The sequence below is a fragment of the Odocoileus virginianus genome, chromosome 18 (genome assembly GCF_023699985.2).
Source record: "Odocoileus virginianus isolate 20LAN1187 ecotype Illinois chromosome 18, Ovbor_1.2, whole genome shotgun sequence".
Classification (NCBI taxonomy): Eukaryota; Metazoa; Chordata; class Mammalia; order Artiodactyla; family Cervidae; genus Odocoileus; species Odocoileus virginianus.
Window position 1 is genome coordinate 24,227,283 of NC_069691.1, and position 18,785 is coordinate 24,246,067.

The window sequence follows — 18,785 nt, forward strand, 5'->3', positions numbered from 1 at the left end:
GCAATCCCTATTCAGCATATATTCCTAAAGGAGATAAAATCAGTACCTTAAAGAGATAATCCACCCCCATATTCACACATCATTATTCACAATAGCTGAAATGTAAAAACAATCTGGGTGTCTGTTGATGAATGAACAGATAAAGAAAATACTGTATGTATACACACACACACACACACACACACACACACACATATATATAGTCTAGAGATCTGTCTATATATGAATATCAGTTCAGTTCAGTCAGTCACTTCTATTCAACTCTTTGTGACACCATGGACCGTGCAGCACACCAGGCTTCATTGTCCATCACCAACTCCCGGAACTTGCCCAAATTCATGTCTATCGAGTCAGTGATACCATCCAACCATCTCATTCTCTGTCATCCCCTTCTCCTCCTGCCTTCAATCTTTCCCAGCATCAGGGTCTTTTCCAAGGAGTCAATTCTTCTCATCAGGTGGCCAAAGTTTTGGAGTTTCAATTTTAGCTTCTGTTCTTCCAATGAATATTCAGGGCTGATTTCCTTTAGTATTGACTGGTTTGATCTCCTTGCTGTCCAAGGGACTCTCAAGAGTCTTCTCCAACACCACAGTTGAAAAGCATCAATTCTTTGGCTCTCAGCTTTCTTTATAGTCCAACTCTCACATCCATACATGACTACTGGAAAAACCATAGCTTTGAATAGATGGACCTTTGTTAGCAAAGTAATGTCTCTGCTTTTTAATATGCTGTCTAAGTTGGTCATAGCTTTTCTTCCAAGGAGCAAGCATCTTTTCATTTCATGGCTGCAGTCACCATCTGCAGTGATTTTGGAGTCCCCAAAAATAAAGTCTCTTACTGTTTCCACTGTTTCCCCATCTGTTTGCCATGAAGTGATGGGACTGGATGCCATGATCTTAGTTTTCTGAATGTTGAGTATTAAACCAACATTTTCACTTTCATCAAGAGGCTTTTTAGTTCTTCTTCACTTTGTGCCATAAGGGTGGTGTCATCTGTGTATCTGAGGTTATTTATATTTCTCCTAGCATTCTTGATTCCAGCTTGTGCTTCATCCAGCCCTGCATTTTGCATGATGTACTCTGCATGTGAGTTCAATAAGCAGGGTGACAATATACAGCCTTGACCTACTCCTTTCCAGATTTGAAACCAGTCTGTTGTTCCATGTCTAGTTTTAACTGTTGCTTCTTGATCTGCATACAGATTTCACAGGAGGCAGGTAAGGTGGTCTGGTAGTCCCGTCTGTTTAAGGATTTTCCAGTTTGTTGTGATCTACATAGTCAAAGGCTTTGGCATAGCCAATAAAGCAGAAGTAGATGTTTTTCTGGAACTCTCTTGCTTTTTAGATGATCCAACGGTTGCTGGCAATTTGATCTCTGGTTCCTCTGCCTTTTCTAAAACCAGCTTGAACATCTGGAATTTCACAGTTCACATGCTGTTGAAGCCTGGCTTGGAGAATTTTGAATATTACTTTACTAGTGTGTGAAATGGGTGTAATTGTGCAGTAGTTTGAACATTCTTTGGGATTGCCTTTCTTAGGGATTGGAATGAAAACTGACCTTTTCCAGTCCTGTGGCCACTGCGGAGTTTTCTAAATTTGCTGGCATATTGAGTGCAGCACTTTCACAGCAGCATCTTTTAGGATTTGAAATAGTTCAACTGAAATTCCATCACCTCCACTTGCTTTGTTCATAGTGATGCTTCCTAAGGCTCACTTGACTTCACATTCTAGGATATCTGGCTCTAGGTGAGTGATCACATTATTGTGGTTATCTGCATCATGGAGATCTTTTTTGTATAGTTCTTCTGTGTATTCTTGCCGCCCCTTCTTAATATCTTCTGCTTCTGTTAGGTCCATACCATTTCTGTCCTTTATTGCACCCATCTTTGCATGAAATGTTCCCTTGATGCCTCTGATTTTCTTGAAGAGATTTCTAGTCTTTCCCATTCTATTGTTTTCCTCTATTTCTTTGCATTGATCACTGAGGAAGGTTTTCTTATCTCTCCTTGCTATTCTTTGGAACTCTGCATTCAGATGGGTATATCTTTCCATTTTTCCTTTGCCTTTTGCTTCTTTTCTTTTCTCAGCTATTTGTAAGGCTTCCTCAGAAAGCCAATTTGCCTTTTTCCATTTCTTTGTCTTATGGATGATCTTGATCACTGCCTCATGTACAATGTCACGAACCTCTGTCCATAGTTCTTCAGGCACTCTGTCTATCAGATCTAATCCTTTGAATCTATTTGTCACTTCCACCGTATAATTGTAATGAATTTGAATTAGTTCACATCTGAATGATATTTTGTGTTCCCCTACTTTCTTCAATTTAAGTCTGAATTTGGCAATAAGCAGTTCATGATCTGAGGCATAGTCAGCTCCCGGTCTTGTTTTTGCTGACTATGTAGAGCTTCTCCATCTTTGGCTGCAAAGAATATAATCAACCTGATTTTTCTATTGACCATCTGGTGTTGTCCATGTGTATAGTCTTCTCTTGTGTTGTTGGAAGAGGGTGTTTGCTATGCCCAGTGCATTCTCTTGGAAAACTCTGTCATCCTTTTCCCTGCTTCATTTTGTACTCCAAGGCCAAATTTGCCTATTACTCCTGGTATCTCTTACCTTCCTACTTTTGAATTCCAGTCCCCTATAATGAAGTGGACATCTTTTTTCGGGTATTATTTCTGGAAGGTCTTGTAGGTCTTCATAGAACCATTCAACTTCAGCTCCTTCAGCATTAGTGGTTGGAGTATAGACTTGGATTACTGTGATATTGAAGGGCTTGCCTTGGAAACGAACAGAGATCATTCTGTTATTTTTGAGATGCACTGAAGAACTGCATTTTGGACTCTTTTGTTGACTGTGATGGCTACTCCATTTCTTCTAAGGGATTCTTGCCCACAGTAGTAGATATAATGGCCATCCGAGTTAAATTCAACCATTCCCATCCGTTTTAGTTCACTGATTCCTAAAATGTTGATGTTCACTCTTGCCATCTCCTGTTTGACCACTTCCAGTTTACCTTGATTCATGGACCTAATATTCCAGGTTCCTATGCAATATTGTTCTTTACAGCATCAGGCTTTACTTCCATCACCAGTCACATCCACAACTGGGCATTGTTTTGCTTTGGTTCTGTCTCTTCATTCTTTCTGGAGTTATTTCTCCACTCTTCTCCAGTAGCATATTGGGCATCTACCGACATGGGGAGTTCATCTTTCAGTGTCCTCTCTTCTTTATAACACAGGCTTTTCATATTGTTCATGAGGTTCTCAAGGCAAGAATACTGAAGTGGTTTTACATTGCCTTCTCCAGTGGATTATGTTTTGGCAGAACACTCCACCATGACCCGTCCATCTTGGGTGGCCCCACACAGCATGGCTCATGGCTTCACTAAGTTAGAAAAGGCTGTGGTCCATGTGATCAGTTTGATTAGTTTTCTGTGATTGTGGTTTTCATTCAGTCTGCCCTCTGATGGATAAGGATAAGAGGCTTATGAAAGCTTCCTGATGAGGGAGACTAACTGAGGGGAAAACTGGGTCTTGTTCTAATGGGTGGAGCCATGCTAAGTATATCTTTAACCCAATTTTCTACTGATGGGTGGGGCTGTGTTCCCTGCCTGTTGTTTGACCTGAGGCCAAACTATGGTGGAGGTAATGAAGATAATGGCCACCTCCTTCAAAAGGTCCCATGCACCCACTGTCACACTCAGTGCCCCCGACCCTGCAGCAGGCTATAGCCAACCCACACTTCCACCAGTGACTCCTGGACACTCACAGGCAAGTCTGAGTCTGTCTCTTGTGGGGTCACTGCTCCTTTCTCCTGGGTCCTGGTGTGCTCAGGGTTTTGTTTGTGTCCTCTAAGAGTCTGTTTCCCCAGTCCTAGATAATCTCTGGGGACTCTATGATGGGGTTAATGGTGACTTCCTCCAAGAGGGCTTATGGCATACCCAGGTCTCCTGCACTCAGGGCTCCTGCCCCTGAAGCAGGCCACTGCTGACCTGTACCTCTGTAGGAGACACTCAAACATTCAAAGGCAGGTCTGGTTCAGTCGCTGTGGGGTCTCTTGGTGTACACAAGTTTTTGTTGTCCTCTGAGTGTCTCTGGCAGGTGTGGGGTTTGATTCTAAACTCAATTTAAAATATTATTCAGCCTTAAAAAGAAAGAAATTGTGGCTTTTGCAAGGATAAATGGATTAACTTGTTAGTCATTATGCTATGTAAAATAAATCAGATAACTAAAGAAAAAAAAAACTTCAGTCTCACTTATATGTAGAACTTAAAGTAGGTCAGCTACATAGAAACAAAGAATAGAATAGTGATTACCAGGTATGGGAAGAGGGTGGACAGATATGGGAATGGAGAGGTGTTGATCAGAGCATACAAAGTTGCATTTATGTAGGATGAATAATTCTAGAGATTTGTTGTATAGAATGATGACTATAGTTAATAATATTGCAGTGAATACTGAAAATTTGCTAAGAGATTAGATTTCAGATGCTCCTATTACACATAAAATGATAACTGTGAGGAGAAGATATGTTAGTTGGCTTGACTGTAATAATCATCTCACTAAATATATATATAATCATTATGTTTCCTTTATAACTGACTGGTTGGATCTCCTTGCAATTCAAGGGGACTCTCAAGTCTGCTCCAGCACCACAATTCAAAAGCATCAATTCTATGGCACTCAGCCTTCTTTATGGTTCAACTATCATATCCATAACGTGACTACTGGAAAAACCATTACGTTGAACTAGGCAGACCTTTTTTGGCAAAGTGATGTCTCTGCTTTTTAATATGCTGCCTAGGTTTGTCATAGTTTTCCTTCCAAGGAGCTAGTGCCTTTTTATTTCATGACTAGAGTCACCATCCACAGTGATTTTGGAGTCCAAGAAAATAACATCCGCCACTGCTTCCACTTTTCCCCCGTCTCTTTGCCATGAAGTGATGGGACCAGATACCCTGGTCTTGGTTTCCTGATGTTGAGTTTTAAGCCAGCTTTTTCACTCTACTCTTTCACCTCACCAAGAGTCTCTTAAGTTCCTCTTCGCTTTCTGCCATAAGGTGGGGGGGGCGGGGTCATCTGCGTATCTGAGGTTGTTGATATTTCTTCTGGCAATCTTGATTCCAGGTTGTGATCCATCCAGCCCCACATTTCAGTTGATGTACTTTTTATAAAAGTTAAATAAGTAGGGTGACAGTGTATAGCCCTGATGTATTCCTTTTCCACTTTTGAACCAGTCTGTTGTTCCATGTCTGGTTCTAACTGTTTGAACAGTTCTGGGTTGTTACAGGTTTCTCACGAGAGAGGTAAGGTGGTCTGGTATCCCCATCTTAGAAGAATTTTCACACTTTGTTGTGATCCACATAATCAAAGGGTTCCACATACTCAGTGATGCAGTACTAGAGTGTTCTGAAAACACATGTTAGAAACCCTTTTCTGAACCACATTAGCCACACATTTTTATTTATTTGGAGTCTGAAGAAGTCTTAAAATTCATTTAGTTTAAACCACCATTTAGCAGAGAAGATGAAATCAAATGATTGTGTCCTTTTTAAGATCACAGAATTAATTATTGGCAAATAACAGACTAAAAGTCAACTTTTCTAATGTCTAGTTCAATGATCTCTGCATATCCTTCTATTACTTCCCTAAATTCAGAATTGCATGAAATTCAAATGTTAAACAGTAGAAAAAGGAATGGCAGGTTGCTAAGAATTTTATTTAGAAAGTCATCCTATGCATGAGACAAGTGCTCAGGCCTGGTGCACTGGGAGGACCCAGAGGGATGGGGTGGAGAGGGAGGTGGGAGGGGGGACCGGGATGGGGAATACATGTAAATCCATGGCTAATTCAATGTATGACAAAAACCACTGCAATGCTGTAAAGTAATTAGCCTCCAACTAATAAAAATAAATGGGGAGAAAAAAAAAGAAAAAAAGAAAAAAAAAAAAGGAAAAAAAAAAAAGAAAGTCATCCTAGTTTCTCTTCACTTTCATTAATGCATTCATTTTTTACTTAGTTGGGTAACATATATTCAGACTTCATCATTTAATGTTAATGACTATAACATTATAAACTAAAACACTGCCATTGAATTTCATCTGTAGTGAAGATATTTGATAACACTAAAAATTTCAGTGTCTACTTTGGAATATAACCTCCTGTTCTGATACTCTGATTTTACTAGCAATGACATGGCTTCATAACCTTTTTCCCTAGCAGTTCTTTAATGATTAAAAAGATTTTTAGATTAAATTTGCAAGTCCTCAATGAATTCCTGGCAAGTGATGCTCACTTATTGAGTGGTCCATCAGTGGTACCATGGTACATAAACAGATACTGGATTGTTACTTCATCAGGGCCCTGGTGCCAAGATTTATTTTAGAAATTTGACCTGAAAAACTTTTGTTTCACAGATATTCCTTTTCAAAAAAACAGAAAGGATTAAATATACTTTATTATATTTTATTTTTTATTGTGAAGATTTCTTAGAATGGATAATATGATATAGCAAGAGAACAAATGAAGGGGGAAAATATGATACATAAGAGTATGGAGTGAAAAAAATGGCTCAGTGAACAAATGATAGGAAATTCATAAACAATCTCTTATCCTAAAGCACAGAGAACATTTGCAACCACATGTGGGTCCATTCATATGGTGTCTTCTTTTTTGAGGGTATGGGTCCATCTGTAAATGATTCTCAAAGCTGGCTCAAAACATGACCAAGCTTTAGAGATTCTCTGGTAGTTTTTCACCAGACTCTGGGATTCCTTCACCTATCCATCTCCATACTCTTACTGATTCCCAGATATTCACACATACAAATTCTTTCCACATATTGCAGAGCATATTTAAGTCACTTTGGAAGGCCAGTCACCCCAATTTTAGAGCTAGTTGTTTCCTGAAAACCAATTAGAAGGACAAAACTATTGAAAGTTATTGCCTCACCATAGGTCATGTATAATCCACAAAGAAACAAATTCAACCTGGAAAATGTTATATGGAATCACTGCTGTGTGCTAAACTGCAATGAAAGAAACACAGAGAAATCAGAACAATCAAGAAATTGGATGAAACTTAAAGAAGTTTATGAACTAAAGAAGAAAAGAGAGATGGGGAATAGTATTTAGTGATATCTTCTATGTTTTGAACCCTGAGCCATCTCATTGTTTTAATTGCACAGAAGCTTTTAGAACAGTGTGAAGGTCCTAGGACAATGCCTAGCATTGTTTACCAAATGAAAGAGTTTTCAATGTTTACCAAATGAAAGAGTAAATGTGTAATCCTATGAAGAATGAAAAATTCACAGGAGCCACATATCTGCTTGAGGTTAGGTTGAATTTACTTGCATGAAAATAGTAATGGGTCACTATTTGTTGAGCATTTTGTGTGTGCCCAGACTATTAGTGTAGAGGTTTGATCAACATGGCAGCCAAGTGCATGCACTTTGGAGTTAAGCAGACACAGGTTTATATTTTTGCTCTATTAAAGTTACCAACATAGCACTGTAGGACCGGGTGGCCTCATATTGCCAAGCTACAGTTCCTTTATAAAATACAGATACGTGTACCTCTATTTCAGGCATTTATAAGAGACTGAATGAAAATATGTAAAGTGCCTGGCATAGTGCTTGGTACAGAGTAGGAACTAAGAGACACAACTAAGATTAGAACCCAGCTCTGGTAGAATGAATAATGTTCCTGCAAAGATGTCCATGTGTTAATCCCCAGAACTTGTGAATGATGGCAGGGACTTTGCAGATATGATTAAATTAAGGCTCTTCAGGTAGAGAGGTTATCTTGGATTATCTGTGTGGACCAAGGTAATGACATGGGCCTATAGAAGAGGGAGATAGAATGTGTGAGTCATGGAAGGAGATATGACACTCCTTCCATATGGAGGACATATGCAGCCGCTGGTAAAGAATTCAGGCATCAACTGGAAGCTGAAAAAAGCAAAGAACTAATTCATGCCTGAAACATTCAGAAGGAAGCAGCCCTGCCTCCACATTGGTTTTAGCTTGGTGAGGCTCATTTTGTTCTTTTGACCTTCGAAATAAATCTGCATGACTTTAAATTTGTGTGTTATCACAGCCACAGAGAACAAACACATCAACCCGTGCTTTTACCTCTATGCTTTGCTGACTTTTGCAAATACAGAATTAAATAGGAAAGAAATCTCGCATTGGCAGCCTAGAACTGGTTTTCTTTTGAATTTCTTTTCTCTTCACTTGCTTGCTCTTTCTTCTCTCATGGCCAGACAGTTTGACAGGTATGTTTCCTCTGTCTGATTGCTTCCTCTGTGGCCACTGACTTGGGAATTACATGGAAAAAGAGAGGGAAAAAGCAGAGGGGAGAAGCAAAGGGATCATTGGCAGAAATAAGGGTTTTTTGTGAGAAAAGGCAGATCCTCTGCATCTGTGGTTTGTCTTTCTAAGCTAGAAAACATGGGCTTCCCTTGAGAGGGCTTATTTTCTCCACCCTTCCCCAACATGCATCTCCATGCCTCTTCCTGTGTCTCCCAGACACAAACCCAGAGCATTTTTGAGAAACTGAACAACTCCTCTAATGGTGGCCCATGTTCAAACTCCAAATCCCCTGCACAGCTTTTTCCATTGTGTTCCTTAGAAGATGCCTTTACTGAAAATGATTATTGTAGTGACTATGTAGGGCCATCTCTAATCTTTATTTAAAGACAGGTTGTTCACTTATTCATGTATTAATTCAAGAAGTTTACTTGGCGAACTTTGCACGGGTCAAATTTCTCCTGAGGAACACAGTGGTGAATGATCAGATCAGAGAAAATTCCTTTCCTCATGCATTTAGATTCCAAAGGGAGAGGCAGACTAACTCAAGTAAACATACTTAAAATGTGTGTCAAAAGAATTGCAGATTGTGTTAAACATTTACTAAGGAAATGAACCAAGGGCTGAGGTAGCTAATAAGGTGCATGGGATGTGGGGCAGGGGAATAGGGTTACTTACACGGGGTTAGTTAAGGGAAAGCCCCAGACATTTTAGCTGAGACCACCTGAAAGGATGGGTAGGAGGAGCCTTGTGAAAGAGAGGGTCTGGAGAGCATTCCAGGAAAGGGGAACAGAATGCTCAGAGACTTAAGGCAGGTTCAGTTCAGTCGCTCAGTTGTGTCCAACTCTTTGCAACTCCATGGACTGTAGCATGCCAGGCTTCTCTGTCCATCACCAGCTCCTAGAGTACCCAAACTCACGTCCAATGAGTTGGTGATGCCATCCAACCATCTCATCCTCTGTCGTCCTCTTCTCCTCCTGCTTTCAATCTTTCCCAGCATCAAGGTCTTTTCCAATGAGTCAGTTCTTCGCATCAGGTGGCCAAAGTATTGGAGTTTCAGCTTCAACATCAGTCCTTTCAATGAATACTCAGGACTGATCTCCTTTAGGATGGACTGCTTGGATCGCCTTGCAGTCCAAGGGACTCTCAAGAGTCTTTTCCATCACTACAGTTCAAAATTTCCAGGAATTAAAAGAAGACAGTGCCATTAGAATGTGAGGTATGTTTGGAGCCTTTGCATGTTTAGCTCATGGAGAGTCTTATAGGCAAGAGAAAGGAATTTGATTTGATTTTGTGTGTAGTAAAAAGCAATTAGAAATTTTAAGGAGGCAGTGACATAAGCTGGCGTGTGTTTAAATCTGCCATGTGGTTATTTGGAGAATGGATCTGAGAGGAGCAAGGCTGGAAATGGGGAGGCTGGTTTATGGGCTTTGCTGTCTCCCAATTGAGAGCTGAGGAAGGCCTGAACTAAGGTGGTAGACATCAACTATACTCAGAAACATAATAGAAAGATTCTATGAATACATCTAATATGGCAGAGGGCTCCTGGTTTGAGTACTTGGGTAGAATTGCTGCCATTCCAGCTGAGATGGAAAAAAGATAGAAGTGAAGAAGAAATAATCTTGACAAAGGGAGTGGGAGATGCGTTTTGTGCATTAAAGTTTCAGAGGTCTGGTAATTATCTTAAGTGGAGCTGTCAGGTTGAAAGTTGGATGCACATGTAAGCCTGGAGTTCAAGGGACAGGTCTGGGCCAGAGAGGTAAATGTGGAAATCATTAGCATACCATGGCACTTAAAGCCAAATGCCTTGTGGTACAACTGGAGAATATGTATAGAGCAAGAAGACAGTCAGGATGAAGCCCTGGGGAACTGCCTCATTGAAATGTCAGCTAGAAGAGGAGCAGGAGCCAGGGGAACAGAAGGAGAGTGGTCAGTGAGGAGAGGAACAACCAGGAGTACGGTGTGGGCTGCAGCTCCGAGAGCAGAGTGCCTGCGCAGGAGGGAGAAGGCACCTCTGTCTCTTGATGCTGAGGGCTTCGGTATAACAAAGACAGTGTTTGTTTTTTAAAAAGTTAGAAATAAGACTCTATACACAGTATTTCCTTTTCTATTTCATTCCGTACTACTTTTTAAACTTGTGTATATATTCAGCTTTGGGAGACCATTTATGATATATTAGATTCTTTATCTATATCTACCCATATCTGGGGAGTGTTTTTTGGATTAGCCAACATGGAAATCACTGATAACCTTGACCAGATGAAGGTATGCTAGGTCACCAGGTAGATTATAGTGGTTAATGAGTTAATGTGTCAATAATATGAGGAAGTGAAGACAGCATTTGTGTGTACAAAACTTTCCAAGAAATTTTCAAGAAATTTGGTCATGATAAGGGACAGATAAATGGGGCAGAAGCTGATAGGAACTATGCGGACAGTGGAGGTGTTTTGTGTGTACAAGATGGAGATGCTAAAACGTGTCTGTGTGCTGAGGAGAAAGAGCAAATGGATGGAGAGACGGTGGATGTACGAGAGAGAGTGGGTAATAGAAGAGGAAAGTTCTTGAGAACACAGAAAAGGCTGTGAGCTTGACCTTCACTGGCAGATGCAGTAAGGAGGCAGGGGATGTGCAGGTGTCAGTGATAGAAAGAAGATACTTCTCCCTCCCAATGCTACTGTTCTTCACTGAATTATGAAAAGTCATCAGCTAGTTTTAGTAGGGGGTTTAAGGGAGAGGAGAAAACATGAAATGCTTGTCTCATTTGAATTAGATAACTAGCTCCCTTTAAGCTGACTTCATGCTTATTAAGCAGCCTTATTGTTGTAATTGGGCTTCCTGTGGGATTTTCCAACAGAAGGAAGATGTGCAGGACAGAGGCTCCAAGTGTCAGCCTAGAGGAAGTTAGAATTCTCCTGAATAAATGTCTCTTGTGAGTATGTCTCTGTGAGCCAACTTATGTGGGTCAACTCAGGGAAGTAAAGAAGTCTGGATCAGAAGTGCAAGGTGATATGTGACAACTTTGTCAACTTTGTATGTGGTTCTCCTGGCAAAAGTCTTGATTTATTCTATTAAACTTTAGTATGGAGTATATAATTTACCTACATGAGTTGCTGTTCAGTCACTAAGTCGTGTGCGACTCTTTGAGACCCCATGGACTGTAGCACAACAGGCTTTCCTGTCCTTCACTATCTTCTGGTGTTTGTTCAAATTCATGTTTATTGAGTTGGTGAAGCTAACTGTCTCAACCTCTGTCACCTCTTCTCCTGCCCTCAATATTTCCCAGCATCAGGGTCTTTTCCAGTGAGTTGGCTCTTCACATCAGGTAGCCAAAGTATTGGAGCTTCAGCTTCAGCATCAGTCCTTCCAATGAATATTCATGACTGATTTCCTTTAGGATTGACTGATATGATCTCCGTGTAGTCCAAGGGACTCTCAAGAGTCTTCTCCAGGACTACAGTTTGAAAGCATCTGTTCTTCAGTGCTCAGCTTTCTTTATGGTCCAACTCTCACATTCACACATGACTCCTGGAAACATCGTAGCTTTGACTGTATGGACCTCTGTTAGCAAAGTGATGTCTCTGCTTTTCAATATGCTGCCTAGGTTTGTCATAGCTTTTCTTCCAGGGAGAAAATGTCTTTTAATTTCATGTCTGCAGTCACTGTCTGCAGTGATTTTGGAGCCCAGTACAATAAAATTTGCCACTGTTTCCTCTTTTCACCCATCTATTTGCATTAGAGAGCCAAGTAATACAGATCTTTCATTCAGGCTCACAATAGACTATGCATTCTATCTCTTAAACAATGAATCTAGAGAATCATTGGTTGTAATCATTAATAGTCTCATAGAAACAGCATTTTATACCTCCAAATGCTCCCACTGTGTATCTTATAATGGAAAATTTTCTGCTCTTCCTTACCTGTAGAAATAACACAAGTAAACAATTAACGGGGAGAAATAAGGAAGCTCTGAGATTAGCCTGAGAATTAGAGAGACTTCATGCCATTATCAGGTACATTATGCAGCTACATTTCCCTTGAAGATTTATAAAATGTTCATCTAATGGGTTCATAATTGCTGGAAAAATAGAGAAGGGATGAAAGAGTTAGTAGTATATCAGAATATTTAAGTGGTAAAAGCCCAAGGCTGTCCCCTGCTCCCATATCATCAAGAAGATTTTGGTTTCAAAACATTCAGGGAAATGTTATACCTGTGGTATTTTTAACAGAGTAAATAATGACCATCCAGAGAAAAAGACTACAGGTGTCTTTCTTAGATGGGATTCTTTTAATACTCCCTCTGGGGACTTCTCAGTAGATCATTATGATAATCACTCTTTTTGTATCATATATTTTCCTCTCAAAAATGCAGAAAAAAATGAATGTGGGTTCTGGACAAGCAAAGCTGTAAAGTAATTCTTGTGCATAACAGCTGGGAGTGTGTGTTTGGGGAGGGGTTTGGTGAGAGAGAGAGAGAGAGAAGGAGGACATAAAAATATTTGTTGCTGTAGAATGTTCCTTACAAAACAGAACTCAACAGAAACATCAGACAGAAGAACAGGACAGAACGTTTATTCCAAAAACATTGAGCATCTAAAGAACAGGGCACTGCCCTGGGTGGTGCACATACAATAGCACGTGAAGTAGACTTCAGAAAAGCCTGCTGTCAGGGAGACTTGCATTCTGGTGGATGGTGCCTGAAATTTTCAGTACATTGCCATGAGACCCAAGGGAGTGGGAGGCTTTTTCAATTCTTGGATCAAACACAACCTGACTGGGTACTTTGTCTTTCTAGTTGATTTAAATGAAACAAGAAGTGACTTTCAGGTTTATCATGGTAATAAAATTTGAGGCTGGTGAGAAGGGGATGATGATATTATTTGCTATAGAAAAGAAAGCATGTCTGTAGAATGCTGAGATTAGATCTATCAAGGTAGCATGCAGGCAACTAGAAAGCAGCCACCAAATATGATTGAGTCCTTCCCTCAGTAGTGATAACATTGTCTTCTGTTCTATTGAAACTTGCATTTCATTTTCTGAGGAAACAAGGATTGTCTCCTCTTCACTGCCAGACAAACTCTCAGACACACATGGGCACTGTCTCTCTGTTCTATGTGTCTGTTACACACACACACATACCCACACCCATGCCTCCAAGTCAGTCGCATCAGTGATTCATTTCAAAACTGCCTATCTAGAAACAAACCCATTTTTCTCCCTCTTACCAATCATCCTAAACTTCTCCTTGAAGTAAAATCAGAAAATGCACCAGAATCGTTTTCCTGGTTGCTAGAAATCCCATCACTGTATTTTCCCACCAGGATTCTCAAGCAGCCAGCCTTACTCCTGAAGTAGCGCAGGGACCATCTTCCTACTTTTATCTTTGTTCACATGTGAAGGAATCACATTAGGCAACACAGGAGTGTATTATATCCACACTTGTCTCCTTGGCATGGTTTATAGATTCTGCGTCAACACTCAAGATCCTCGATGATAACGAAGAAGGTAATTAGTCTATAATTAGAAGTTAATCACAAATCTATGAGAAATTTCAGCATATTGACAAAGACTTTTCTTTAAGTGACATTTCTATGCATAGTTAATTAATTGCTGATCTCAAATTGGGTCACTGGAAATGTATTCTTCTGATCTCTGGTAATTTCTCATCCAGACACACTTTTTAAAAAAATTCAGATTACATCTCTCGGTGCCCCTGTGCAGGTGAGTTTTATTGCAGTGGGAGAAAAGACAAACCATCCAGATATAGTTAACACATTTGCTTAAAAAAAATGAACACACTGTAACCGATGCACCACTGGATTCTACTTTGTGAGTGACAGGACAGGACACACTCAGTCCCTTTGTTCTCCACATCACTCATTATCAGAGAAATGCAGATCAAAACCTCAATGAGGTACCATCTCACACCAGTCAGGATGGCTGCTATCCAAAAGTCTACAAGCAATAAATGCTGGAGAGGGTGTGGAGAAAAGGGAACCCTCTTACACTGTTGGTGGGAATGCAAACTAATACAGCCGCTATGGAGAACAGTGTGGAGATTCCTTAAATACTGGGAATAGAACTGCCATATGACCTAGCAATCCCACTGCTGGGCATACACACTGAGGAAACCAGAATTGAAATAGACACATGTACCCCAATGTTCATCACAGCACTGTTTACAATAGCTTAGACATGGAAGCAACCCAGATGCCCATTGACAGACGAATGAATAAGAAACTTGTGGTACATATAGACAATGGAATATTACTCAGCTATTAAAAAGAATGCATTTGAATCAGTTCTAATGAGGTGAATGAAACTGGAGCTTATTATACAGAGTGCAGTAAATCAGAAAGAAAAACACCAATACAGTATATTAACCCACATATATGGAATTTAGAAAGACGGTAATGATGACCCTATATGCGAGACACCAAAAGAGACACTGATGTAAAGAATGGACTTTTGGACTCTGTGGCAGAAGGTGAGGATGGGATGGTTTGAGAGAATAGCATTGAAGCATGTATATTACCATATGTGAAATAGACTGCCAGTCCTGAGACAGGGTGCTCAGGGCTGGTGCACTGGGATGATCCTGAGGGATGGGATGGGGAAGGAGGTGGGAGGGGGTTCAGGATGGGGAACACATGTACATCCATGGCTGATTCATGTCAATGTATGGCAAAAACCACTACAATATTGTAAAGTAATTAGCCTCCAATTAAAATAAATTAATTAATTTTTTTAAAAAATGCACTCCCTCTGCTACTGCTGCTAAGTCACTTCAGTCGTGTCCGACTCCATGTGATCCCATAGATGGCAGCCCACCAGGCTCCCCCCATCCCTGAGATTCTCCAGGCAAGAACACTGGAGTGGGTTGCCATTTCCTTCTCCAATGTGTGAAAGTGAAAAGTGAAAGTGAAGTTGCTTAGTCGTGTCCGACTCCTAGCAACCCCATGGACCGCAGCCTGCCAGGCTCCTCCATCGATGGGATTTTCCAGGCAAGAGTACTGGAGTGAGGTGCCATTGCCTTCTCCGAGGCACTCCCTTACCCTCCCCCCAATTCCCTAGGAAAGGCAGTGAACCAGAAACAGCTCAGATTTCACTGTACACATGTAAATGTGATATTAACATTGCAAGATTAATAATGAGGAAAAAAAAGAGGAAGCAATCCAGACATTTTTACTCAGTATATGCATATAAATAAATATAATATGTCTATCTGTGAAGCTGCACTAAGTTTCGGCACATGGAAATCTAATGGAATTTTAATAGAAAAGAACATGAGGATCAGTATGGAATGACACTGGTACTGTACTCACTAATACCAAATGCATTAGTTACAGTTAGCACTGTTACCATTACTGGCTAAACAGGGGTGTCATGCCTCTAATAATTTGCTGAGCAGGTTTCAGAGACTTTCCATCAAGTAGGAATAAAAAGCAAAATGCTTCCTGAGGTTCCAACTAGAGAGAAAGATAATCATGTTGGAATTGTGAGTTAAGCTTGAAGCAATGTTCATTTCCTGTATTATGTTTCAACTTAAGTAACACAGCCATGGGCAAGCATGTGAGAGGATCTCACTCTGTAGTCTTGAAATGGTTGAAGAAGGGTCATCCACATAGCCGAACTGTGGATGTCAGTTCCAGCTCCATCCTCCCGTACATTGCCTGCCCCTCCCTGTTATTAGTGGAAAGCCATATGGACACTATATCATAGTTCTCATGTTGCTAAACAGAGGGGCTCAGGAAAAATCTTGCCCCACTCCTGGGCTGATGCTTTCGACTTTACAGAAGTGCTGGTGCTAATGCCCTGCAGTCCTATTCCTGCGTCTGCACCCCATGCGATGTCCCCATGGGAAAGCTGAGCTGTTTTTCTGATTCTTCCATGCCACAGGAAACTGAAGTTTTTGACATTTTATGATACTAGTGTTTACCCATTTTAAGTATGAAGAGTTGAAAGGCTCAGAAATTTTAGTAATCTATAACAAAACGGAAGTGACAGAGCTAGGAGTCAAATGTAGGCTGACTTCAGCATTCACATACGAACCACACTTCCTCATGTTTCTCCCTGTGTTCCTGAAACTGGGGCCTGTATCACTGGTTCCCAGGCCTGACTGCACATGCGAAGCACCAGCAGGCTTAGGACAAATGCAGAGTCCTGAACAGTCTTCCTCCCTCTGTTATTTGAGTAAGTAGATCTGGGGTAGAGCTCTGGAATCTGATATATTACGTTCCAGTCAAGAATTCTGAAGGATACCCAGGTTCAGGAACTGCTGATCCTGATCAGGGTGTTGAACACAAAATTGAGATTCATCCATTGTTTGTTTCAACAAATAACTATTGAATGCTGACTATCTACCAGGTGTTGTTCAGGATGCTTAAGACAAGTCCCTGTGTTTGTGAAATTTACACTTTAGTTGGAAGAGCCAGAGAATGAGGAAAAAAAAGCAATATGTATCGATATATGTATTCTATCAAGTAATGATAAATGCTACATAGAAAAGCATAGCATTTGTTGTTGTCGCTAAATTGTGTCTAACTCTTTTGCAACCCCATGAACTGTAGCCCGCCAGGCTTCCCTGTCCATGGGATTTCCCAGGCAAAAGTACTGGAGTGGGTTGCCATTTCATTCTCCGGGGGATCTTCCCGACCCAGGGCTTGAACCTGTGTCTCCTGAATTGCAGGCAGATTCTTTACTGCTGAGCTGCCAGGGAGGCTGAGTAATATTCCACTGAGCATATGTGCCACATCGTAAGTCATAAAAAGGACCAGAAGTGGGCCATTTGTAGAGACTTGGATGGACCTGGAGACTGTCATGCAGACTGAAATGTTAGAAAGAGAAAAACAAATATTGTATATTAATGCATGTATGTGGGATCTAGAAAAATGGTACAGATGGACCTATTTGTGGGGCAGGAATATAGACACAGATGTAGAGAACAGATGCGTGGACGTGGCATGGGGGAAGGGTGGTGGGATGAGCTGGGAGATTGGGATTGACACATACTGCCACGTGTAAAACGATAGCTATTTGGAACCTGCTGTATGCACAGGGAGCCCAATTCAGTGCTCTGTGATGGCCTAGATGGGCCACTTCATTGTACAGCAGAAACTAACACAATATTATAAAGCAACTCTACCCCAACAAGAAAAGAAAAACATAGCATGGAATCTTCAGGAGATACAAACATTGTGACTGATGATAAAAATGAACATGACTATAGGGAAAATGATAAGAGATGAATCTGGAGAGGTTGGAAGAAGTCAACAGATTTGTGGACAACTTCCAAATAGGTTGATACTAAATATACTTCTGGAAGAAAATAAGGATGGTCTAACTTTTTTTCTCCAGCTGTTGTGGTGACTATAAAATGACAATACAATCTGTCCTTGTTGGGGAAATAGGCTTCTTCGCTTGTGGAATTCTGGACCCCACAGTCTCATGTCTGCCTTTGCAGGCAGCAAGAGAGAATTAGCTCAGCAGCACTGATGGATAACCACCCTCTGGAATCAAAGATAAAGTTCACTTTCCAACCAAAGATCCTGAGGGTGTTTTCAATGCCACTTGATTCTAAGTACTGCTGAGAATCCTTTAGGTCTCCAACACAGCTGTGAATGAGTCTCAACAGAGTGGTTCACAAACAGATCTTGGAAGATGCTCCTTCTACCTCATGGCAGACCTGGAGCCCATGCACACCCAGTCAGCATTTTCTGTAAGCCAGGACCCTCCAAGTTCAAGTTCACTGTTTTCCCAAGGCATCTCCTGAGGAGTATCAGTAGTAAGCCTGATGCTTTTAAACTCAGTTTCTCCAAGATCCTTGGGGACTGAAGTGACCACATATTTCTGAAGAATTTTGCAAAGTGTGTTTTCTCAAATTATTTCAGGTTGAGACTAGGGGCAGATTATTTTAGTCCACATCTACTCAAGGCTGTGGCAGGTATATAGGCAACTTCTCTGAGGTCCTCTCTGAACTCAGGGGAAGGATCAGGAAAAGGTGAGCCTCTCAGAGAGAGAGGAACACATGTGATGAGGTGCATGGGTCACACAGACAAGTGCCCTACTCTCAGATTTCTAGCTGTTTTGCTGAGAAGAATCACAGACTAGGATGGCCAACATGTTGTGCCCAGGACTAAATTTGAATTTCATAAGGAGTTAATCTAAGTAGTAATACTGCTTTCTGCCAACTGGAAAAGGGGAAAATGGGGAGGAAGGATATGGCTCTGTTTCCGATCCTGTCCAAAGAAGAGCACTTCGTCCATCTAGCACAAGCATACATCTAACCTTTACCTGAAAATGGGTGTGTCTGGCCTTCAAATCTTGGAGGTTTAAAATCATTGAGCTCCCTTGACTCTGAGCCAAGGGCACGACAGTCCCAGAAGATTTGGGCATTCATGGAAAGGAGAATATACTGAGTGAGTAGCCTGGTTATTCTGAGCTTCTTGAAAGTTTGATTTTTTAACTCACTGAATTCATAATT